Source organism: Chiloscyllium plagiosum, unplaced genomic scaffold (genome assembly GCF_037043375.1).
Source record: "Chiloscyllium plagiosum isolate Xiang-an unplaced genomic scaffold, Cpla_swu_hap1 HiC_scaffold_16, whole genome shotgun sequence".
NCBI lineage: Eukaryota > Metazoa > Chordata > Chondrichthyes > Orectolobiformes > Hemiscylliidae > Chiloscyllium > Chiloscyllium plagiosum.
Window position 1 is genome coordinate 38,929,133 of NW_028270154.1, and position 26,118 is coordinate 38,955,250.

Below are 26,118 nucleotides of genomic sequence, written 5' to 3' on the forward strand. Positions count from 1 at the left end.
TTTACCTGACAGGTTATCTATAGAATTAAAAGGGTTGGGTTCATTTGCTTTGATACACATAAAGAAAGGCAGGCAATAGTTCAACTTTTTAATGACCACAGGACACCCTAAACATTTCATGCGTATGGTATACTTTACTTTCTACTATTGGAAATTCACACACAGCAACATTCTACAAACAGCATTAAGAAAAATGGCCAGATAGCTGTATTAGGTGTTGCTTGATGGATCACTATTGGCCAGGAGATTGGATATTACTTCATTCTTCTTATTTAAAATAGTACCATATGACCTTTTACTGCACCCGGAAGGACCAACAGGTTTAATACCTTCATTGGAAAGATAGCAACCCCAGTTGTGCAATATTGCACTGGCATCTCAGTCCAGATTTAGTGCTCAAAACATCAATCATTGGGGTTGATCTTGAACCACCAGTCTCATTTTCTTAATTCAAATTCAATGTAGGAATTCCCTCAGACCTGCTCCATTGACACTCCAATTGCCAGCAGTACAACATAATCATATTCTCATGCATAAACACATACCTGACACACTTCAGGTGACATTATGGTGGTGGAGTAGACATAATTCGTGGGAGATTTCCAATCTAAATAGCATGATCTAAAAGAGATTTGAAACATGCCTGGTATATTATGCTGTCATAACCTGCCTTTAATGATTCATTTAACTGATGTTTAAGTCCTTGCACAATGTTCAAGGTTAATCGGGCAGTGGAAAGACCGAATTGCTGTAATTACAACTATTTCTTGGCATTGTAGCATAGTTCTGTAATACATGTATCATACAGATGATGGTGCAAGTATTTGACTCCTACATTTTTGGTACAAGTACTAATTGGTCTCATAGAATCCCCTACAGTGTGGAAACAGGCCACTTTGGCCCAACAAGTCCAAACTGACCCTCCAAAGAGTGACCCACCCAGACCCATTCCCCTACCCTATTACTCTACATTTAGCCCTGACTAGTGCACCTAATGAACACATCCCTAAACACTATGGGCAGTTTAGCATGGCCAATTCACCTAACCTGCACATTTCCTCCTGGGAGGAAACTGGAAATCCAGAGTAAACCCACGCAGACACAGGGAGAGTGTGCAAAGTCCACACAGACAGTCGCCCGAGGCTGGAATCGAATTGGGGTCCCTGGCGCTGTGAGACAGCAGTGCTAACCACTGAACCACCATGCCACCCACAGGAAAGTTAATAATTTGACACTACTGTGCTTTTACATCTTGATCTTTTCATTTTCAGTAATTAATTTAGTATTTATTCTGCAGTAATTTACCTAAAATATGAGTGTCACTGCCATCTCGGAACAGAATTGAAATCTCTTCAATTTTAACTTGCCTGAAAATTGTTGATTTATCAACTATTTTATCCTTAGTCTGTCATCTCAAAATTATTTCCTGTGCATAAATGCTTGAATAAAATTTCCATATTTGAAGCATAGCCAATATGACTAGTTGCTTTTATAATTTTTTTATAGGTTGCTGGGGCCATAGACATCTATTGACAGATGTCATACAACCAGCTGGAAGCCTGAAGTAAATTTGCCAAATCATTACTGGCCTGAGAAGAATGGCATTGTATAACAAAGTTTGAATTGATGGCATATTTAATTAAAATGTTGAAGTGGTTAGTTACCGTCATGGTTGTGATGTCAGAAGGCTTGTGATTTTCCAATTAGGAATCCATACTGGATTTTAGTCATTTTAGTAGACTAGTCCAAGGGCAAACCTGTTTGGGAATTGATATATAGTGATTTTTTTTTTGGTTTTGTTAATTGTAAGTATTTGTTGTTTGTCAGCAAATGCCAAAAACGTGCAGTCATTCACCCCATCGTTTCTGCACCAGAATATTCAGAGAGACAGTGCAGATACAATGGACCAAATGGCCAAATTATTGTAATAATTCTCAGATTTAAATTCCATCAGCTGATATGTTGGATTTTAATCATATCCCTAAAATATTAGCCTGACATTCCAATGTAGTGACATGACAACAAATCCACCATGTTCCCATTTCTCTCTTATGTATCCTCTTCTGTGCTGGAGCTATACATCTCCAACAAAGGTGAAAATGCAACAGGCTTAATCCAGATTATACAAGGATTATCTGCACCATTGGATTTAGAACAAATAAACTATTAAAACAGAGGGAGCAACAGTTCCTCTGAAACTTGATGCCTGCTCCAAGTGTCAAATTCAGATTTTATTTGCTGTTTGAAGGACTATTTGAAGTATTTTTTTGAAATATTAAATTGTTTTATGGGTGTGTAATGCCAACAATTACCAACCTGTAGTCATGTGGATAGCTGCCACAATATTCTAACAATGAGGTTATTTTCTGTAATAAGAAGCAGCTTGTTGCATGATAACAAACAGGTATGTTACATTAGTGAGATGAATATTGTTAGCAATTGTTTCTAAGAGAGAACTTGACTAACAGATCTGATCCCTTCAAACTTTAAGATGCTCTGATTTACCCCACCCACATCCTTATGATAACATTAGAGTGGAGTTCAATGCAGTCTTCAGTATTAATCTGTTCAGAGCTATTTCCTTATGTAAAAGAAATGACCTTGGGGTGAAAAATAGAACTTAGTTCATTGAAACTGAAGACTCTTATTCAACACAATTGTTACAAAGGATCTTTGGTCCTTTACAGACATCCTCATTTGTATTTATAGATGGAACTTCTGGTATTTGTTGATGTTTAACACACAAGTTGCTTTGTTATGTCAGCCATAGGTATGTGTGGTAACAATGATTTCACAGTATGCAGTTGCATTTGAGTCTAACATTAGCTGGTATGCACGAGGAGTAACCAGAATAACCGGAGAAACTAACCAGAAATCAGTCGACACCCAGTTTTGCCAGCTAAACCTGATTGTGGTCATTTGTGATTTCTTGGGAACAGTTGATTTGTGAACTAGAAACTGATTGGATGAAAGCTGAAGATACTGTTCCTCATGAGGCTTTGTGCTTGTGTGTCAATTATCAAATTGTATTATCCTCTTTTCTGTGTGTCATATCAGACCATTCACACATATCACCCTTTCCTGTATATCAGTATCTGCTTGGACAAAGTTTGCATACTCTTGCCATTGTACTTATTATCAATTTAGTTTAGTTAGGTATAGTCAGATGTCTACCTATAACTGGTGGAGCCCCAGTTTCTCCCAGTGCTAGAAGAGTGACGTTTAATGACTATCAGTTGCAGCAGACAGCTTAGAAGTTGTGATTGCAAATAATCATCTGCTCCTGAGTCTTTGTGTTTGTCCTTACTTCACAATCTAAATCCACAGAAGCGATGCTGCTTCCAGTTCCTCACACTTTTGCTGCTACAATACCCCTGGCCACTGTATGCGGCTATTGTTGGGGAGCTCTGCTTTGTTCGTTGCTGTAAAAGCCAGTGACCCTGATTCATTATTAGGGCCAAACTGCCCTGATTCATTATCAGTGCCACACTGGATCTAATGCCATAGCTTTACAAAACCCTCTGATTTAAATGTGACTTTTGAGTGATGTAATTGTGAATGAATTTAAGTGATTGCATCTCAATGAGTGGAAGAAGGAAAAGAGAACAGAAAGATATTAGTCTGCCCATCTTGTGAATGGCTGCAATGTAAATGAGCATGACTTTAGAAAGTGACTGGAACAGAGGTATTCTAAGCCTCTCCATTCCTATTTCGTGCTGTTGAGCAACTGGCACATTGTTTCAAAATATACTTAATGATTTCATTGGGTTAGCAGAGACAGAGATGTTTTCGGATGAATAAAAGGGAAGGTAACTGAGTCAAAGAGAAATGTGTGGATATTTACAAGAACAACAGTTAACCATTGCAAATTGTCCTTTCACATGTCACAATATTACCCATCCTGAATTAAATTAATTCATATTAGAAGGGTCATGTTCTGTAATCAGTAGTAGAACCCTGCTTCTAAAGGTCTACAAACCTCACCATTTATTCTATGATTCCTAAGTGACTGTGACTGCAGAATCGCAAAGCAACAGCACTTGATTAATTCATCATTGCTTCTACGGTGAAGACTGCACACAATGCTAGAAAATGACAGGCAGTCAGAGAAGGTCTTGATACTGACTTTCTCCCAAGAACTGGTAATAATTAATTTCAAACACGGCCTGGTAGTTGGAGATGGAAATGAACATATGAGCATAAGAAATGTGTAGGAGTTAGCCATACAGCTTCTCACACCTGCTGTATCTTTCATGGTTGAATGTTTTACATCAAGCTTCACTTTCCTGCAGTATCCCCAAATTCCTTAATTCCCTGTAAATCCTAAATATTTATTGATCTCTGTCATGAGTTGCAGCAAGTTATTAGGAAGGCTAAAGTAATGGTAGTCTTTGTTGCAAGAGGATTTGAGTAGAGGAGTAGTGAACTGAAAATGTGTTGCTGGAAAAGCGCAGCAGGTCAGGCAGCATCCAAGGAACAGGAGAATCGACGTTTCGGGCACAAGCCCTTCTCCTCCTAGAGGAGTAGTGAAGTCTTGTTTCAATTATATAAAGGTTTGGTTAGACAGTGCCTCGAGAACTGTGCACAGTTTTGGTCTCCTTACCTGAGGAAAGATATTACTGCCACAGAGATGATGATGGCGCTGTACTATGAACAAAGATTGGGAAAACTGAGCCTGTTTTCTCTGGAGTTTTAAAGAAATGAAAGATATTCTCATTGAAACCTACAAAATTCTTAAAGGAAAGGGTAGGGTAGATTCATTTACATTTTGCGTGGTTGGGAGGAGAGAACCAGGGGACACAGTAACGGGGGGGTACCATTTAGAATCAAGATGAGGAGAAAGATTCTAACTCAGTGGTTTGTGGATCTTTGGGATTAATAAGTGTGGCACTGGAAAAGCACAGCCTGTCAGGCAGCATTCAAGGAACAGGACAGTCAATATTTCAAGCATAAGCTCTTCATCAGGAAGTGAAGCTTGAAATGTTGACTCTCCTGCTCCTTAGATGCTGCCTGGCTGGCTGTCATTTTCTCGCACCACACCTTCTGACTCTGATCTCCAGCACTGCAGTCATCATGTTCTCCGAATGTTTGGAACTGTCTATCCTAGTTGACCCTGGAAGTTCAGATTTTGAATAGATTTAAAGTAGCAGCTTATAGATTTCTGAATACTAATAGCAGAAAAGGTATCAGGATAATGAGAATAAGACATTGAAGTGTTTGATGAGCCATGCTTGTATTAAATGGTGGACTAAGCTCAACGGGCTAAATCACCTACTCCTGTTCCTATGTGCCGACTTACTGACTCATCCATAATCCCCTGGGAGAGAAAGGTTTAAAGATCCACAACCAATATATCCTCAAAGCTATTTTTTATTCTGAAGGTCTGTTGATTTCAATGTGTTGTTTACTTGATTTTTTTAAAACATTTCCTCACCCGTACTTTAAACAATGAAATTTGTTATCTGGATATGCTGTCACTTCCAAGTTTCTATATGCAAATGGAACACACATTGTTTACAAATTTACAAGCAAAGGAATTTCTCTTTATCATGCATGTTGACTTTTATTGTATTATTTGATGACTCTGTTTAGTCTCCAGAACAAAGTTAAAAATCAGACAGCATCAGGTTCTCATCCAACAGGTTCATTTGGAAGTATTAGCTTTTGGAGCACTGATGCTTCATCATGCAGCTAATGGGGCAGGATCGTAAAACACATTCCAATCTTGATGCAGACTGGTTCTATTTCCAAAGTAAGAATTTATAAAGTGTCACAAGGATTGACTGCTTGCATTGACTGCTTGCAGTTTGTTTGCTTTTTGAGCAAAATAGAATATATCTGCAAATACAATTCTGCAAATGCAAATTCACCCCATAGACTTATATATGTGTATGTATGTAGGAAAGAGTGTGAGTGTGAGTGTGTGTGTGTGCAGGCATGACTCAAAGATTGGAATACATACAGACTCTAACCTCACACCTTTAATGAATTGCCTGAACTAAGATGTCAGCGTTTTTTATAAAACCTTAAGTTATCTCGGGAATGTGACTTGAAAGAAGTGCTGGGATTTACATACTAATGAATTGAAATCTGCAACCCATTCTAAAAGATGAAAGACTAAACAGCAATCTAGATTTGTTCAATATATCATATTAGTTGCATGACACTATGATCTTGTGCTATAAATTCTGTGTTTTATGATCCTGCCCCACTAGCTACCTGATGAAAGAGCAGCACTCCAAAAGCTAGTATTTCAAAATAAAGCTGTTGGACTATAACCTGGTGTTGTGTGATTTTTAATTTTGTCTACCCAGTCCAATACCAGCACCTCCTCATCATAGTCTTCAAGGGTAATGGTATTTGAGTTCATGCAATTTTTGACAAAAACTTTTAATTTACAGCTTGATCTGTGTACACATTATCTTAAGACCAGGCTAGACCTTCAAGCTCTCACTACTTAATCATATGACTTTGATATGATTACCACATCATCAAGTATGCTTCTGATATTAATCCCATTAGTCTACATCTGAACCCCTTATCGTCTGATCATACAGCAGTACATGGGAACATCATCAGCTGCATGTTCCCCTCCAAGCCACTCCCCCTCTTAGTTTGAAAACATATCCTGTTCCTTCACTGTCGCTGAGTCAAAATCCTGGAATCCCTCTCTAATGTCATTGTGGGTCTACCTGCAGCATTTAAACTGCAGCTCGCCACCACCTTCTCAAAGGCAACTAGAGACGGGCAATATTTTCTGGCCCAGCCAGCAATGCCCATGTCCCATGAATGAAGAAAAAAATTAGTTATTGTCTCTCCAATCAGGGAAAACAGGCCTTAGTAGTTTTTTTATCCATCAAGTCTTCCAAGAATCTTATAAGTATTTAGTGAAATCAATCCTCATTCTTCCAAACTCAAGAGTATGGATATCCAGTCCCACCCTGACAATAATGACTATCATACTATCATACAGCTTGCTGATTGCTTGCTGTACCTGCCTGTTAGCTTTCTGTGATTCACATACAAGAAAATCCAAATCCTTCTGAATCATAGCATTTATGAACTTCTCAACTAGGCTATTCCATTATTCCTAACAAAGCTTCCTGTTAATCCACATTTTTCTAGCTTCCAGCAGACGATGACACATCCCTCCCAGATCGTCTCAATGCCTTCTATGTTCACTTTGAGCAGAATTTCAGTGGAGACGTAACACCTATTCCAACAAGTCCTGACGAACATATCCCAACAGTCACTGCATCAGAGGTCAGATCAGTTTTCCTTCGTGTGAATCCAAGGAAAGTGATGGGACCAGGCAGAGTACCAGGTACTCTGATCAACTGGCAGAGGTCTTCTCAGACATCTTCAACCTCTCCCTGCAGCAGGCCACTGTCCCTGTCTGTTTCAAGAGGGCCAACATCATCCCTGTGCCTAAGGAGGCTCAGGCGGCATGTCTCAATGACTACCATCCAGTGGCCCTAACTTTGGTAGTCATGAAGTGCTCTGTTGGTCATGGCATTAATCAACTCCAGCCTCCCCACTACTCTTGACCCACTCCAATTTGCTTATCAGACCAACAGATCCACAACAGATGTCATATCACTTGTCCTTCACTCCTCCCTAGAACATCTTAACACCAAGAACAGCTACATAAGAATCCTACTCATTGACTACAGTTCAGCCTTCAATGCTATTATCTCCTTGAGACTGATTACTAAACTTAGTGATCTCAGGCTAAGCCCCACTCTCTGCACTTTATCCTCAGGTTCCTGACCCACAGGCCACAATCAGTGCAGATTGGGGACAATATTTCATCATCACTAACACTCAACACTGGAACCTCCCAGGGGTGTGTACTCAACCCCCTACTGTACTCACTGTATACCCATTACTGCGTCACTAAATACCAGACGAATGCCATTTACAAGTTCACTGATGACACCACTATAGTCGGTCAAATTTCAGACAGCAATGAAACAGACTATACACAGGAGATGGAAGACTTGGAAAAACGGTCCACTGAGAACAATCTAGCTCTCAATGCCAGCAAAACCAAGGAACTCATTATTGACTTTTGGCGGGATGTTACTCATGCCCCTCTACACATTAACAGCACAGAGATGGATCCAGTGGACAGTGTCAAGCTCCTGGGAGTGCTCATCCACAACAAGCTTTTTTGGACTCTTCATGTGGACGCACTGGTTACAAAGGCCCTTTTCTTCCTCAGGCAACTGAGGAAATTTGGTATGACAGTGAATATCCTTGCCAACTTTTATATATGCGCCATCAAGAGCATTCTGTCTGGATGTATTACTGCCTGGTATGGCAACTGCACCATTCAAGATTGGAGATGGTTACAGAGAGTGGTGAACTCAGCCTGGACAATCACAAAGGCCAACCTCTCATCTATAGAATCCATCTACCAGGCCCGCTGTCAAGGAAGGGCCACCAGCATTCTCAAAGATCCATCCCACCCTGGCCATGTTTTTCTACAACCTCTCCTATCAGGGAAAAAGTACAGAGGTCTGAATACACGCACCAGCCAGTTTTGCGACAGTTTCTACCCTGCTGTTGTTAGAATACCGAATGGACTCACTAACTCTTAACATTCGCCTATACCTGTGTTTTTGTTTTTGCTGCTGGAAAACTGGAGCACTTGGAGGAAACCCACGCAGACACGGGGAAAATGTACAAACTCCATACAGACAGTTGTCTTAGGCTGGAATTAAATCCAGGTCCTTGGTGCTGTGAGGCAGCAGGGCTAACCACTGAGCAAACATGCCTCCACCTTTTATAGCCTCTTCACAACTTACATTCTTATCCAACTTTATTGCTCTCAAGTCTCCTAATCTATTCTTGTCTAGTTTTGAAGGCATCTCCCAAATCTACTCAGATACAATGGGAATCAAACACACACTGTGTGTACAATTCTGAAATGCACCCTCGCCGAGCTAACCAAACATCCAGAGTCAACCTTGTTGATTATAGCCTACATTAGAGTGGTGCTGGAAAAGCACAGCCAATCAGGCAGGATCCGAGGAGCAGGAAAATTGACATTTCGGGCAAAAGCCCTTCATCATGATTATAGTGCAATACTACTCAGGCAGAAAAAGTAATCAACACTTTTTTTTTTCTCTGGACTCTCAATGAAAGGATAGGAGATTGCTCAACAGTAAGATCCTTGCAATTACTGTGACAACCTCTAACAACACATCTGCGTGTCCATTTATCTCAACACTCACTCTTTCCCTTGTTCAGGAGCACAGAGACACCCATTTATTGAAGAACATGTATTTTAAATGTTGAATTGATGTAACATGATAAAAGGTACTATAAGCCACAGCAATGGAAACTCGTTGCTTTCTGAAATAACTGCACAGAGACCAGTATCCCGTCACCAAGTCACCCTTCATTTACATGTGGCTTATACATGTGCTCTGACCAGCCAGCTCAGAGACTGTGCCTGGGATCAGGAGATGCTCTATCTCCTGTTAAATCTGTCAGCCCAGGCTCCCTGATTGACTCACGTTAATAATCCCATTCATGAATAACACAGTTAATGGGATCCACCTGACCCTGGTTCCAATCATTACACTTTCCAACAACCATCCTGCCTTTTATCCTCATTGTTGAAATAGGGCTGTGACATAGACAGATAACCTTCAAAAGTCTCACGGCAGCTCCTGGATTGTTATGAATCCACATGCACAAAACTGTTCCTGTCACTGCAAACTAATGTGCACTTAATGGAAATAGGAAATTTAAGGCTTATTGCAGTTCATATAATTGTGGGAACTAACAATTATGGCACATATGCCAGGGAGGTATAATCAGTAGCCCTCGAGGGTCTGGCAATTCTGTGACTGCAATCAAATTGAATAAATTGAACTGCCCTGAGCAGACCAGGCATTTTGGTGATTTACCTAATAGAGGAGATCACGGTGAATTGGCTGATCGTGCTGAAGGTTCCTGTGACATCCTGCAAAGAGCCTTTTGCTTAAAAATTCAAGAGCATGGTCACTTTCTCAATGTGAGATCTAAACCTTGGTTTCAGATTTCAGAACACAACAAACATTTCTCCTCCAATTGCTTATGTCTGAAGCATAATCTCCAGCAACAGTTTCCATGGGGACGATCTCTGAAAGTGATTCACAAAGTTATTCTGAGTCTATACATCATACTTGACAGGCAATCCTATGGTGGTGAATATCTCTTCTAGTTCTGATTCCTGTCTAACCTTTCAGTCTCCAGGAGTTTCTATTCAAACTCATCTAACTCATATAAAACGCTAATTCAAATCGAGAAACCTAATCTGTAGATCTCATAACCTGGCCTGAATGTTTGTTCCTGAGGTGGGAAACTTGAAATGGGAAGCATGAGAAGGGAAATATCCTTGTGCACCACACCCACATCTGGAAAAATGTCCCGGAATGGTGGAATTTTCATTCCTGGTGATTGGTGTGAATAGAGTCAGGTTAATTGTTCAATCAAGTTGTATGCTTGTTCTTAAGTTCTCTAGCCCTCACATGACCCACATCCACTGCAATAGCCCTTCAAACTTTCAATGCCAACTCATGTCCCTCAAACTCCACAATGAACCTTTATAGGCCCTAATTCCAATTTAATGTAAACCCATGCCAATCCATCCACAAAACTGTTGCCCTTACACCCTGTATGCCAACTCACCCAGTATCCATCATGGGCAGACTTCTGGATTCATATTGATATGAAATAAATTTCCATATATCTATTACAACCCTCCCTATATTTAACAAAAAGTAGCTTTAATGGAAGACAATTCTAAAATCAATCCCTTCAAATACATAATCTCTAATAAAAATGAATAGATTTTATTTAGACTCCCACAAACACAGTTATCCTTGAATACTTTCTTTTAGCTCTCAATCAAACTTAAGACATCATGCTTGAGTAGTTTGCGGCTGACAAGCAGTAATAATGATGAATGATTGCCCCTGAGGAAATATCAACAAACTGCTATTGTAATTAATAGACCAGCTTTTTTTGTCTCTCCCTAACACAGGCTTTTTTTCACTTTTAGAAGGGCTAAGGATTTAAATAAATTCACAGCATGCCTGTCCTAGAGACTTTCTCCACCCTTTGGAAGCATCTATATCTATTGTAAAAACCTGTAGCTCCCATTCTGTGGGATAAAGCTTTACAGTTTAAAAAAAAATGCTTTCTATTTGAGCTCAGCGCGGACTTCAAGTGACTCCAATGAGTTTGTGTTTTTTGCCGGTGAGTCATGGCCCAATCCTTTCGCCTACTGCAAAAAATGAAATATGTCTGAAATGGGACGGGACTCCCTGCTAACAGTCTGGAAATTTGGAGGAGTCTTCCCATCCCCTGGTAAGTCCAAACCTCTGGCAAAATTACTTGCTAAAATATGAAAGAGTTGTTATGCTTTCAATTGATGGTACTATGGGACATGTCAGATCCAGGAATGAAATCTAGTCTGATAGATTCGATCATATATTTTTGTTAATGTGATGATAAATCACAGACATATAATCACATGGTGCTGCAGAGATTCTTTAACAACACAGAAGTTAATTACACAAAATGCAAAAAAGCCCAGTTTATCTAGATATAGAACACATATAGAAAACAAGGGATTAGAACAGCCAGGAAAATAAATTTTCAATCATCACTTTCAACACCATCACTTTACAGTGATTCAAATCCACAGAAATTTCCACTCTATATCAAATCTTCAGGTTAATCATAATTCATTCTCCCCTGCTATTTCCTGTGAATTGTATGGTCTTCTTACCCAAATACTCACAAAACTGAAAGCTTTGACTTTCTCAGCATTGACAAAATTGGTTTGTTGCACAGCTATCTTACAATCAGACATACAGGGGTCTTGGAATAATCGTCAATGGTATGATTCCAGATAAGGGATTCTGGATTAGTGGTGCTGGAAGAGCATAGCAGTTCAGGCAGCATCCAAGGAGCAGTGAAATCGACGTTTCGGGCAAAAGCCCTTCATCAGGAAAGGATAATCCAGATAATCCAATATCTGTAGTAAATATCAACACTCTGCACCATAAACCAAACTTACACTTTGCTTGTCAAAAAAGGCTCAAAAGACACTATTCAGAATGAATTTGACTTTAAATCCAGATAGTAACCAGATATTGAACAGATTGCCATTTGAAACTCAATTGCTGAGGTCACAAATAAACACAATCCTAACGCTTATAGTCATAGAGATGTACAGCATGGAAACTGACCCTTCGGTCCAACCCGTCCATGTCAATCAGATATCCTAACCCAATCTAGTTCCACCTGCCAGCACCCGGCCCAAATCCCTCCAAACCCTTCCTATTCATATATCCAACCAAATGCTTCTTAAGTGTTGCAATTGTACCAGCCTCCACCACTTTCTCTGGCAGTTCATTCCATACACGTACCACCCTCTGTGTAATAAAGTTGCCCCTTAGGTCTCTCTTATATCTTTCCCCTCTCACCCTAAACCTATGCCCTCTAATTCTGGACTCCCCGAACCCAGGGAAAAGACTTTGTCTATTTATCCTATCCATGCCTCTTATGATCTTGTAAACCTTTATAAGGTCACCCCTCAACCTCCGATGCTGCAGAGAAAACAGACCCAGCCTGTTTAGCCACTCCCTATAGCTCAAATCCTCCAACTCTGGCAACATTGTTGTAAATCTTTTCTGAACCCTTTCAAGTTTCACAACATCTTTCTGATAGGAAGGAGTCCAGAATTGCATGGAATATTCCAACAGTGGCCTAACCAATGTCCTGTACAGCCGCAACATGACCTCCCAACTCCTGTACTCAATACTCTGACCAATAAAAGAAAGCATATCAAGCATCTTCTTCACTATCCTATCTACCTGTGACTCCACTTTCAAGGAGCTATGAACCTGCACTCCAAGGTATCTTTGTTCAGCAACACTCCCTAGGACCTTACCATTAAGTTACAAGTCTTGCTAAGATTTGCTTTCCCAAAGTGCAGCACCTTGCAATTATCTGAATTAAACTCCATCTGTCGCTTCTCAGCTCATTGGCCCATCTGACCAAGATCCTGTTGTAATTAGAGGTAACCTTCTTCGCTGTCCACTACACATCCAATTTTGGTGTCATCTGCAAACTTACTAACTGTGCCTGTTATGCTCACATCCAACTCATTTATGTAAATGACAAAAAGTAGAGGACCCAGCACCGATCCTTGTGGCATTCCACTGGTCACAGGCCTCCAGTCTGAAAAACAACCCTCCACCACCACCCTCTGTCTTCTACCTTGGAGCCAGTTCTGTATCCAAATGGCTAGTTCTTCCTGTATTCCGTGAGATCTAAACTTGCTAACCAGTCTCCCATGGGGAACCTTGTCGAACGCCTTACTGAAGTCCATATAGATCACATATGCCCTCATCAATCCTCTATGTTGAGATCGCTTACTGAAGAGTTCTGTATGCAAGTGTTGATTTTTAATAGAATAGTCGACATAATGTTAAATACAGAGGAGTTGCCAAAATTACAAAAAATAGTGAGAAGCTTGAAATTGTGTTTCTCATTTTCTAAGTATATAGAGCAGAAGTGCACTACCTTTGAAGAGAAACATTTTTTCTGTCAGAAAATAAGTCTCGTTTGCTGTTGCTTGAAGGTTTTTTTGCTTGCATGTAGATGTTCAAAAGGTCAAACAGATACTTCATTGCCACTCTTCCAACATAGAACAACAAGAGCAGCACAGAAACACCACTTCTGCAATTTCCCCTCCAAATCACACACCATGCTCACTTTGAAATACGTTTCTGTGCTTTCAGTTTTACTGGGTCAAATTCCCAGAACTCCCTTCCTAACAGCACTGTGGATGTCTATACACTCCCAGAGTACAGCAGTTCAAGTAGGCAGTTCGAGGCAAATAGGAATTAGCAATAAATGCTGATCTAGTCAGCAACACCTACATTTAATTACTGATCTTTTAAAAATTTCCAGATTCCTAATGAGAGAGAATATCCACCCTGTCATGTCAGATTCATATATGTTTCAATAGCATCATCTTTAATTATTCTAAATTGCAATGAGTATAAGCTAACCTGTCAAGCATTCCACGTAAAACAAATCCCTTATTCATGAAACAGGTTGATGAGCCTTCTCTGAGTTGCTTCCAAAACAAGTATTGCCCTTAATGAAAAGAATGCACTCCCTAGGCATGGACTCACTATATGCTCTGTATAGTTATTCCAAGAATTCCCTCCTTTAATCTATTCCCCTTGCACTAAAGGCCAACATTCTGTTTGTCTTCCGAATTTTGTGTTTTACATGCTGCTGACTCCTTGCAATTCATGTACACGGCACCTAAATCTCAGATCTCTCTGCACTAGAGTGTTCTGCAGCCTCTCTCTAAGTAGAATTCTGTTTTCCTGCTATCCTTGCCAAAGTGGACATACTTATATTTTTGCATTTTATATGTCCTGCTGCAAAATATTTGCTCAACCCATTTATTTCTCTTTGCTACGTCTTTTTATGCTCCTCAGAACTTATTTTCCTTTGTCATTATATCGTCAGTAACTTGGTCTTCAATACTGTCCACCCCTTCATCCAAATCAAGATCCCAAGAGGGATTGGGGTCTTGGAATTTTCCATTCTTTTTGTGCCACCTAATTTTATCCAGCACTAGTAGATGCATTTGAAGCTCCCTTTCTGCCCAAAACCCAATTATATCTCCTGGTACTGCTTTATAAATAAAAACAAATCATAATTTTATAATTTCCCAACATCATTCAGGTTCTCTTCTTCCTGCTTTTTCTCTGGACCGCAATTTTAAATTGCAGCATACTGGAACTGATTTATATGTGTTCCATGTACAAATGAAACAATTACTTTCTTACAATGGTTTCCTCCAAAGCCATCACTAAAAGTTGTTTTTTGACATAACTGTCCAATTGCCTGTGTACCTGCATTTTTTGTCCCACCCAACAATAGTTAAATTTTCTAACAACTGGACTGTTAAATAAGTCCTTGTGGCTCAGTGCTGTGTCTCTCACTTTAAGTTAGAAGCCATGAGTTCAAGACCCAACTGCTCTCAAGTTTTGCCTGAAAATGATGATTAAAAATATTAACAACTGAGTTGTTGAAGGCCAATTGGATTGAAGGTTGGTTTGCTTTATCACATTTAGGTCACTGGATTGTGGATCCTAGAATTTTGCTTATATCAATTTGGATGCTAGGCAACCAACTATGATGCTAAGAAATTGTGAATCAATGGAGTGACTCAATATGGTTTGACATTAAGTGTCAGACAAATCAAAGTAAGAAATTGACTTCAAACGCTTTGGAGTTTTATGGACTATGAATCTGAAAAGGTGTCCCTTCAAATTAAATATTCAAAACAAGACATCTTATGTCCTATTATCAAAATAAGGCACAAGTTAGAAATCTGAAACTAAACAGAAAAGCTGCTAACATTTAATGGGTCAATCTTCATCTACAGGATGAAAGGCACAGTTTGTGTTTCAGGTATAAATCTTAATTAGAAGGTTTTTAAACAAAGGATTATTAGCTGAAACATCTTTTACGTTTTTATCAGTTCCTGACTTTATGTCTGCCCTATCACCTTAAAACCCCCATACTGATACAGTGTTCAAATAAACTTACCACAGAAAGTGAAGTCCAGTTATTTCAAGTCCAAGTAACATATTAAATGACACAGCAATCAATGTTTCTAACCCTGATAATTTAAAATGAAGAGTTTCATTTTTTCAGATCTCAATAAAATAAGAATAAATCAAACTTTTAAGATGTGCTTTTTTCTACCATTTTCTCCATTAATCCAGTCTTTCTTTGAGTCCTTCTTATTTGATTTGACATTGAATGCACCACTCTAATTAACACCACCTTTGTACTTTCTATTTGACAATCCCTCAATCTTATCAGTGAAGGAGATACGTTATTGCTTGACTATTTGCTCAAATCTGGGGGAGGCGATGATGTAGTGGTAATGTCCCTGCACCAGAGGCCCAGGTTAATGGGCTAGTAACACAAAGTCAAAGCTCACCATGACATATGGTATTACTTGAATCCAATAAACAGTCTGAATTAAAAAGATAGTATAATGGTGACTGTGAAATTGCTATCAGTTGGTACTTACAAACTGGCCCACTAATGCATTTGAGGGAAAGAAATCTGCCATCTGTATTTGTTCTGGCCTCCAGATCTACAGCAATGCGGTTGGCTCTAAACTACTCTCTGAGAATGGGCAAGAAATGCTGGTCTGGGCAGGGAAATCCAAAATCTATGGATGAATTTGAAAAAAACTGCACTGTTTCTATTATGCACTTCCAGAGCAAAATATCATTAAGTTTAAATAGGTAAGGGCAAGATTAGTTAACAGCAGGCAATATGCATTTCCAGTTTATAGGAATTCTTGGGCTACCAAACAATTAAGCACACTGCAATAATAGATTTCAGCCTAGTGTCAACATTACCAATATTTGCTGTATTTCATTTCCTGGAGATGGTGGAATAGAGCTATTATCAATGGATTAGTCACACAGACTATGTCTCTGAGGAGGTGGGTTTGAAGCCCATCTCACTACAGATGATGAAATTTGAATTCTATTAATAATCCGGACCATGAAACCACTTCTTTAAAAATAAATAATCTGTTTCACTATATCCCTCAGGGAAGGAGAGGCTGTTATCATCACTTGTTGTGACGCAAGACTCGCAGCAGTATGGTTAACACTTAACTGCCCTATGAACAAGCCCAGAAGACACTCAATTGCATCTAACCATTATGACGTGTAATTAAAGGAATGAAAATGGATGGATTACCTTGCATCCACCAAGGCACTGGAAAAGAAAATGGCACTACAGCTCTGTCTATCCTGCAAATTCCTCCTGAGTAATGAAGAAGGGCTTGTAGCACAGAATATAGAAACGTACAGCACAGAACAGGCATTTTGGCCCACGATGTTGTGCTGAGGTTTAATCCTAATGTAAAATATAATAATTTAACCTATGCACCCCTCAACTGACTGCTCTCCATGTGCCTGTCTAACAGTTGCTTAAATGTCCCTAATGTCTCTGCTTCCACCACCACCGCTGGCAACGCTTTCCATACATTCACAACTCTCTGCATAAAGAACCTACCTCTGACGTCTCCTCCATACCTTTCCCCTAATATCTTAAAACTATGACCCCTCGTATCCGTCAATCCTGCCCTGAGGAAGAGTCTCTGGCTATTGACTCTATCTATTCCTCTCATTACCTTGTACACCTCTATCAGGTCTCCTCTCTTCCTCCTTCTCTCCAGAGAGAAAAGTATGAGCTTTTTCAAACTTTCTTCATAAGGCAAGCCCTCCAGTCCAGGCAGCATCCTGGTGAACCTTCTTTGCACCCTCTCCAAAGCCTCTGTATCTTTCCTATAGTAGGGCGACCAGAACTGGACACAATATTCCAAGTGTAGTCCCACCAGGAACATGTAGAGCTGTAGCTAAATCTCACGGCTCTTAATCTCAATCCCCCTGTTAATGAAAGCCCAAACACCATGTGCTTTCTTAACAAGCCTATCCACTTGGGTGGCAACTTTGAGGGATCTATGTACTTGCACATCCAGATCCTTCTGTTCCTCCACACTATTAAGAATCCTGTCTTTAATCCTATATTCAGCATTTGGGTTCGACCTTCCAAAATGCATCACTTTGCATTTATCCAGGTTGAACTCCATCTGCCATTTCTCAGCCCAGCTCTGTATCCTGTCTATGTCGCACTGCAGCCTGCAATCGACGACACCTCCAACCTTTGTGTCATCTGCAAATTTACTAACCCACCCCTCAACCTCCTCATCCAAGTCATTTATAAAAACTACAAAGAGCACAGGCCCAAGAACAGAGCTCTGCGGAACCCCACTCAACACTGGCCTCCAGGCAGAATAATTTCCATCTACAACCACTCTCTGCCTTCTGTCAGCCAACCAATTCTGAATCCAGATAGCCAAATCTCCCTGTATCCCCTACTTCCTGACTTTATGAACGAGCCTCCCGTGGGGAACCTATCAAATGCCTTGCTGAAGTCCACATACACCGCATCCACTGCTCGACCTTTGTTGACCTGTCTTGTCACCTCCTCGAAGAACTCAATAAGATTTGTGAGGCATGACCTGCCCCTCACAAAGCCACGCTGACTGCCTATAATCACACTATGTTTGCCAAATAGTCATAGATTCTATCCCTCAGAATACTTTCCAAAACTTTGCTGACCACAGACATAAGACTGACTGGTCTGAAATTGCCAGGGATTTCCCTATTACCCTTCTTGAAAAGAGGAACAACATTCGCCTCCTTCCAATCCTCTAGTACGACTCCCGTGGAGAATGAGGAGGCAAAGATCTTCGCCAGCGGTTTAGCAACCTCCTTTCTCACTCCCCAGAGCAGCCTAGGATAAATCTGGTCTGGCCCTGGGGACTTATCAATCTTAATGTTTTCCAATATTTCCAGCACATCAATTTCATCAACCTTGATCTGGTCAAGACTGTATCCCAACTCCTCAAAGTTCTCATTCACAACAAGATCCCTTTCTTTCGAGAAAACTGAAGCAAAATACTCATTCAGGGCTTCCCCTATCTGCTCAGACTCCACGCACAAGTTCCTTACGCTATCCCTGATCGGCCCTATCTTCTCCCTGATCATTCCTCACGTTTGAGTAAAATACCTTTGGGTTCTCCCTAATCCTATTTGCCAAGCCTTTTTCATGCCCCCTCCTGGCTCTCCTCAGTCCATTCCTGAGCTCCTTTCAAGCCTGTAATCCTCTAGAGCTGTGCTAGATCCTTGCCTCCTCCACCTTACATAAGCTGCCATCTTCCTTTTGACGAGAAGCTCCTCTGTTCTCATCATCCAAGGTTCCTTAATCTTACCCCTTCGTACCTGTCTCAGAGGAATAAATGCATGCATCACTTGTAACAACTGCTCCTTAAACAGTCTCCACAAGTCTGCTGTGCCCTTTCTGTGGAACAATTGCTCCCAGTCTGTACTTCCCAACTCCTGTATCAAAATTGGATAATTGCCATTTGAACTAGTTGAGCAGCAGCCTTACATACAGTCAGGAGGGAGTTTCCCTCAGCGTTTACTCTGGACCCCATGAAGTCTCATGGCATTCAGTGAAACATGAGCAAGGAAACCTTCTGCTGTTTCTGTGCTTCTCTGCTGTTTGCAATAGGGATTTGAAATGGGTGAAGGGTTTTAAATATTTTAAATTTGTATGCAGATTTTATTGATGGTAATTTGAATCATAGAATATTTAGATACTGTGAAACTGCTTCAACTTTAAGTAATCATCAACACTAAGTATGTTAAATATAATAGATAGAAAATAAAATCCATGTTTTATTACTCTAACAAGAAAATTAAATGATCATCAACAAAATAACTATGATGCAATTACAGGTCATGAAAAGTATGGACCATACCATTCAAAACCGGTCAAAACATTCATACATTGGATGTTGTTATCACTAGCTAGGCCAGCATTGATTGTCCACCAAATTATCTTTGATGGCAAGCTTCCTACTCAAATTACTGCAATCCACAGTGTGGGAAGCCATTTTTAAAAGTGAGGCTTGTGGAGCCCTTATTTCTCCCTCCATTAGCAGTCATGATACAAGTGTCTTTTTTTTAACTAAAGAGGAAACAGAAACATGCAGTAGCTTGGAAAACTCCAGTAATAGAAAAAAAAAGTCTCTCTCTTTGGAAATGGTGTGCTTGATTCTGCAAAAGGTAATTAGCCTTAAGAGAAAAGTGACTGTGAGAACAGAGATCTTTTGCAAATATGGCTGCATGCCTTGCTACAGTCTCCAGAAAAACCATGGTTTCAACATAGAATTCCTTCATTGAAGACATGGATTTTTGTTTCAATTCCACCAACCCGTACCTTGTGTAGAATTCTACTTGACTGCATGTTAGTGTGTGTGTGTATATCTTGGAATTCAGGACAGATTTTTACTTTTTAATGTTTACGCCTATTTGCTGTGGGAATTCACAAACAAACTAGCTCTTTAATTCAGATTAATCGGAGGATATCTGTCTGGTATGTTCTTTATAGTTTCAATACACATGCAAGTATATATTGAGTTGATTGCACATTTTTTAAAATTCAAACTTTACATATCAACCTCAGGCATAGGGAGAGAGGAATTTTTTTCACTTCTCCAGACTTGGTTGCAATGCAACCGTGTAAAATGGCCTATTGATGCAAATCTGAAATATATATTGTGTGTAAATCTTGTGCAGATCTCATGCCGGTTAAACCAGACTATTATCAAAACTCACATTAATAAGAGAACATCCATTTGTGCTGAGTCCAACAAACAGTTATTTGTATGACATCCCACTGCTCTTCTGAGTCACACGAGAAATAGCATGAGAAACTCAGCAATAGAAAACAATAGTTGCTTACTTCACTGCTGTTGAAGATACAGCTCTACTTATATAGAACTGCATTGTTTAGTTTCTACTGTAATGTAGTCATTTTTAGCTAATAATAAAAATATGCATTAGTTTCTGTGGAAAGATATGTTTTTCCCCTCCAATGCTACCATGCTTCTGAAGACACAAATTTTGGGTACATTCAACAATGATCATGCAACATCAACTGGATACAGAAAACAGTCTGAGTATTCCACTCATTGGACTGGAATTATTGAAATCAACTAAAACACAGTTCTCCCCTTCTCAATTAACATTCCACGGAAGGTCATGGTTCGGAAGTATAGCTGACTGCTCTGTCCTGAATGACATTCATCTAAGTATTATTACCACAGCTGAACACATCCAGGTGACTAATAAATAGTCTATCATAGTCCTATAAGACTTGGAGATGGGGGAGAGGATTCCCAGAAGTAGACCACTCATCACAACTCACCAAATGTCTATCCTGTTTTGACAACTAAATGGTTAAATACTTAACACAGCACTATGCTTTCAGCCCTGTTGGTTCCAAAATCAACATTATTTGTGGAATGCAATTTGGCAAGTTTGAAGTGTAGTTTTAAATGAGATCAATAATCTTTCCCACTCCTTCTTTATTAATTTTAAAAAGAAGTGGGTAGCCTGAATATATTGAAGTCAAGGTTAAGTAATATGCTGATGAAATTTTGATAAAGTATCAGAGATTTGAAATGCTAACTCTATTTTTCTCTCTGCTTCACCTTTAGGCTTCTTTTCTTCTGGCATAATCTGTTTTTATTTCAAATGTCTAGCACCTGCAATATTCTGCTTTCCCATTAGTGCAAGCTGTAATGTGGTAATACAATTTGTGGAAGTTCCCACCTCTCATCTGAAAGAATGTGTAGAGCTTTGCTATACATTTATTTTTCCAGTATCTTTTGAGACCTTAGGTACTTAAAGATTTAGAAGTGCCACAAGCCCAAGATGTAGATTCAGAACTGTTTGAAAACTTCTATTGCTTTAATTATTTATTCATAGGCACATCTTTTCTTAGCCTTTTCACCTAATTCTGCTCATTTTTACTCAATGAATATTTCAGCTAGAGTAAACATCTCTAATTCACCACCTAGGTTTGCTCATTTTTTTGACAGAGCAAAATGATTGGCAATGCATCATCATAGCTATCTTGTTATATTTTGGGCATGATATGGAGTAAGTTTTATATTTCTGGCATATTTCTTGTGATTTTCCAGGATGTACCAATCACAGATGAAGTTTCTCATTGTTGGCATCTGCATCAAAAATGTTGTTTTCAAACCAAGGGATTATAGATGTTTATCAGGATAAATATAGATCATTTCATCAAATGTAGTTATACCACATTTTTTCTGGAGCCATCTTTTCATTTGCCTGGTCTGGCCAAATGTGACTCTGGACTCACAACAATGTAGTTGATCTTAACTAGCCTCTGAGCAAATAGGGATGGGCTGATCTAGCCAGCTACACCCTCATCCCATGAATGAGTAATAAAATAAGTCAGAGCTGTGCACAACACCATAATTAGAGAAGTGCAAACATCCTGGAAGATTGTAGGACTGACAAATGTTACTGAGGTAGAGAAAATGAAGCTGTGAAAGGATCTGAAAGCAAGGATGAGAATTTTGAAATAGAGGCATTGCAAATCCAAAATCAACTGTGGGTCAGCAAGTACAATTTGATGGGCAATTCCAACTTGGCTTAAATTACAATACGAACAGCAGAATTCTTAATTGTCTCAAGCTTTTGAAGGATGGAAGATGAGAAACTAGTCAGAAATGTGTTGGAATATTTAAGTTTACAGGTAAAACAAAAGGCAGGGATGAGAGTTGAAACAATAGGCACAGGTAGAGTCAGACCATGATGTGGAAGTGAAAATAAGCAGATTTCATAGTGGCCACAAAAGTGTGATTGCAAGCTCACTTTGGGGTCAAATACTAAGGTTGTGAGCAGTCTAGTTCGTTCTGTCAGTCAGAGAAGGATGACGTCAGTGGCTACAGTTTGTGATCAAGACCAAAGACAATAGCTTTTACCTTCTTAATATTCAGTTGAAAGAAGTTTCTGCTCATCTGGATATCAGAAAAACAGTGGGACAAATTAAAGATATAGTGGTGTAGGAGAAGAAGGTAAACATGAGTTGGAGGCAAGGTAGTTGTTAGTATACATATGGAACTCAATGTGTCTTTTCAGATGATATCATGATATAAAAACAATGTTTAGATAAAAATAGAATTCACATGATGGCAGTGGTGGTTTGGTAAGGATAAATCTTTGGGTGATTCCAATGGAAATGATGCAGGAGCAGGAAGAAAATATATAATTGCAGGTGATACTCTGGCAATAACACAACAGGTAAGACTGGAATCAATGAACAAAGCCCCTCAGCTGGAGGACAGAGGAAAGACATTGAAGGAGGGTGATGAGGTCAATCATTCCATTGCATACTCAGGTTGTGATGAGAAAATGTCTGTATACTCTTAAGGGTTGCACGGTGGCTCAGTGGTTAGCACTGCTGCCTCACAGCGCCAGGGACCTGGGTTCAATCCCAGCCTCGGGCGACTGTCTGTGTGGAGTTTGCATGTTCTCCCCATGTCTGTGTGGATTTCCTCCCACAGTCCAAAGATGTGGAGATCAGGTGAATTGGCTATGCCAAATTGCCCATAGTATTAGGTGCGTTAGTCAGAGGGAAATGGGTCTGGCTAGGTTATCCTTCAGAGATTCAATGTTGACTTGTTGTGCCAAAAGGCCTTTTTCTGCACAGTAGGGAAACACTACCATATCTATACAGCAGCACTAGATGTTTCTTACTCCATATCAATTCCTTCTAGTGTTGTTACCAAGGTTGGCAGCAAATGTACTGACTCTTTATCTTTTGTCATCTTATTCATGAAGTAAGAAGATGGGTCTGTTCTAACTCATGTCAAATGGCAGGTATGATATGTCTCTGAAGAAGGGGGAAAGATTGCGATGGAGTTATAGGCAGTGGGATAAATTAGCTTTCCAGCAATTGAGTGAATTTGGTGAAGCTGTTACAGACACTGCAATCAAAGGAGAAGAATGGATACACTGTTAGGCCTCTGCATTTGAATTAAGGACACAAGCATAAGGATACCTTTCTCAATCTCAATTGACATGGGAATCAGCAGATTCTAAAAACATCCTCACATTACCGAAGCAATTTATTTAAACAAATCTACTGTCCAATCATTGAACAAAGACAATAAGCATTTTCTCAATAACCTAAGTCATAAATATTAAATTGTGATTCCTTCAATGCTTCCTGCACAGCTTGAACCCAACATGATAAACAAACATGCAAATTCTAAACTTTTTGAAGACAATGGTATTAGCAGCCTCACTCTCCAATAAATGAAAAAAGGGTATTAATAGAGTTTTACAGTGAGATTAAGTATTCCAAACATAAACATGGATCTTTGTTTTTATAACAAGTTTGTTTGCAACTGTAATTTTTACCTAAAATTAACCAAATTTATAGGCAGGAAGTGAGCATTCAAAATTGAAAAATATCGCTGAACCTCCAACTATTTACTTAGTGATTTATTGAATGTGTTGGCATAGGATTCTCTTACCTGGAGTAGTGAAACCTTTATCTTAATGCTGTTCCAGGCTATATCAGTTAGATATCCATAGAATCTCCTGAAAAGTGCATACTTGAAATTATCTCTTTCTGTCAGTTCATTTAAGATGGTTGTCCAGGATTTCTGAGGCTCATGACACAGTGGTTAGCACTGCTGCCTCACAGTGCCAGGGACCTGGGTTCAATTCCAGCCTTGGGTGTATATCTGTGTGAAGTTTGCATGTTCTCCTCATGTCTGAATGGGTTTCCACTCGGTGCTGCAAAGATGTGCAAATTAAGTGAATTGGCATGCTAAATTGTCCTTTAGTGTCAAGGAATGTGCAGGCTAGGTGGATTAGCCACAGTAATTGTGGGGATAAGGTGGGGAGATGGATCTTGGTAGAATACTCTTTGGAGGTGCAGTGCAGACTTGATTGGCCGAATGGCCTCTTTCTGCACTGTAGGGATTCTTTATACAAAAGATGATAATATGCTGTATAAATATAAGTACTTTCTATGACTATAAGAGCTTTACAGTCAGTGGAGAACTCCTTCATCAATACAAAATCCAGGACAACAGTCAAGTAATTGTTAATAATTAATTCACTAGCTTGTTCACTGGCAACTATTTGCTATACAATATATTGACCTACTTATTGATGCAATTAGTCTTATTCATGCAGACACAGCACAATGTCAAAGCCAGGTTAAAACAAAGCATTACAAAAACAACTAACGACACCAATGAAAACTGAAAAGTAAAATTCAGTTTCAAATAAAAGTGAAATAATTAATCATTCACCTTTAACTGTGTTGATGCAGATTTTCATTTTGTCCAGAATGCTGGATTTGAGTGCTGACTTTGGCTTTCTTTCCTGTGCAGGAAGCAATTATGGACCTAAATTGACCTCTCTATGGGCATTCAGTGAAAGCTTAGTTCTCAGAACTGAATCTCAAACACAGTTTCCCATGAAATGTTATACTTGAGTAAGGTATGGGAGCTAAATGGCTAGAATATAAAAACAGACTTGGGATTTGCTGTATTATTAACTGGTATTTGTCACTTCCAATGAGGAGAGTTCAGCAAATTCAGTTTACTTACATTGAACAAGCTTTTTCGTTAACTCTATTTGCTTCCTCCAAATAAAAGGCGTTGCCATGGGAACATGTGTATCCTAGCTACGCTTGCCTTTTTGTGGGATACGTGGAAATTCCCATTTCCAGCTCCACTCAAATCATCTGCCCAAACTCTAGATTTTATTTTTGGTATACTGAAGGCTATATCAGTGCCACTTTTTGGTTTCACTTTAAAATGTAATATTTCATCATCTTAACTTCAAATTTCCAACCCTCTGACTCTTTCGTTCCATTCCTTAACTTTTCTCTCAACATTTCTGGGCATAGGCCAGTGACTAACATCTACTAACAACTCATAACTGGCACAACTACCTTGATTATATTTTTTTCCACTGTACTCTTTTAAGAATGTTTTTTACAGCTCAAAATTAGATCTGTGGGTCACTGCCAGCCACTATCTTACATGTCTACCACAAGCAATTCACCTTTGCTTATGTACCAGTGTCACTGCTGAACAATCTTCCGAGTTTCTACACAACCAGTCTCAACACACAAGTTGCTTGCTGATGTCACAAAATAATCAACTACTTGCTTTGACATGGCAATTCCAAATTGGGCGTGTTCTGAGGGGGTGGCTGAAGCAGGTTTTAGACTGATTTTAGTTAAGGTTCAACTGACTGTATTCACCTTTAGTCAATGTTCGGGACAACTTGTGGAACACTTGTTGAAAAATTGAATTGAGTTAATTGGCATTAATAGACATTGGAAAGGAACAGGTCTAATTTGCTTAGTATTATTTCCTTAGTCCACACTTCCCATTTCTGGTTTCCAATTTAAATGTAATAAAAAGCCACGATTGCTATGCTGTAAATTAGATTCTCTACTAATAGTTCAGTGAATGAAACCAAGCAGATAGCAAACAAATTAATTTTTATTATCATAAACAAATAATGGTCTAGTCCAGTTTACCCCATTAATTAAAAAAGCCTGCAACATAGT

General features: G+C 39.4%; 2 long non-coding RNA genes across 2 annotated transcripts in view; both read right to left on the reverse strand.

Annotated features, from left to right (window-relative positions):
* Positions 1-15,714, reverse strand: part of LOC148147520 (uncharacterized) — a 60,530-nt gene extending 44,816 nt beyond the window's left edge. The window contains exon 1 of the long non-coding RNA XR_015759646.1: positions 15,643-15,714. This is a non-coding gene — a long non-coding RNA (uncharacterized LOC148147520). The remainder of the gene's footprint in view (positions 1-15,642) is intronic.
* An 8,549-nt stretch (positions 15,715-24,263) lies between these two features.
* LOC148147521 (uncharacterized) lies at positions 24,264-25,609 on the reverse strand. Its single transcript, XR_015759647.1, has 3 exons — positions 25,492-25,609; positions 24,845-24,917; positions 24,264-24,320 (listed from the first exon to the last, which is right to left on the reverse strand). It is a non-coding gene; the product is annotated as an uncharacterized LOC148147521 (long non-coding RNA).
* Between the last annotated feature and the right edge of the window lie 509 nt (positions 25,610-26,118).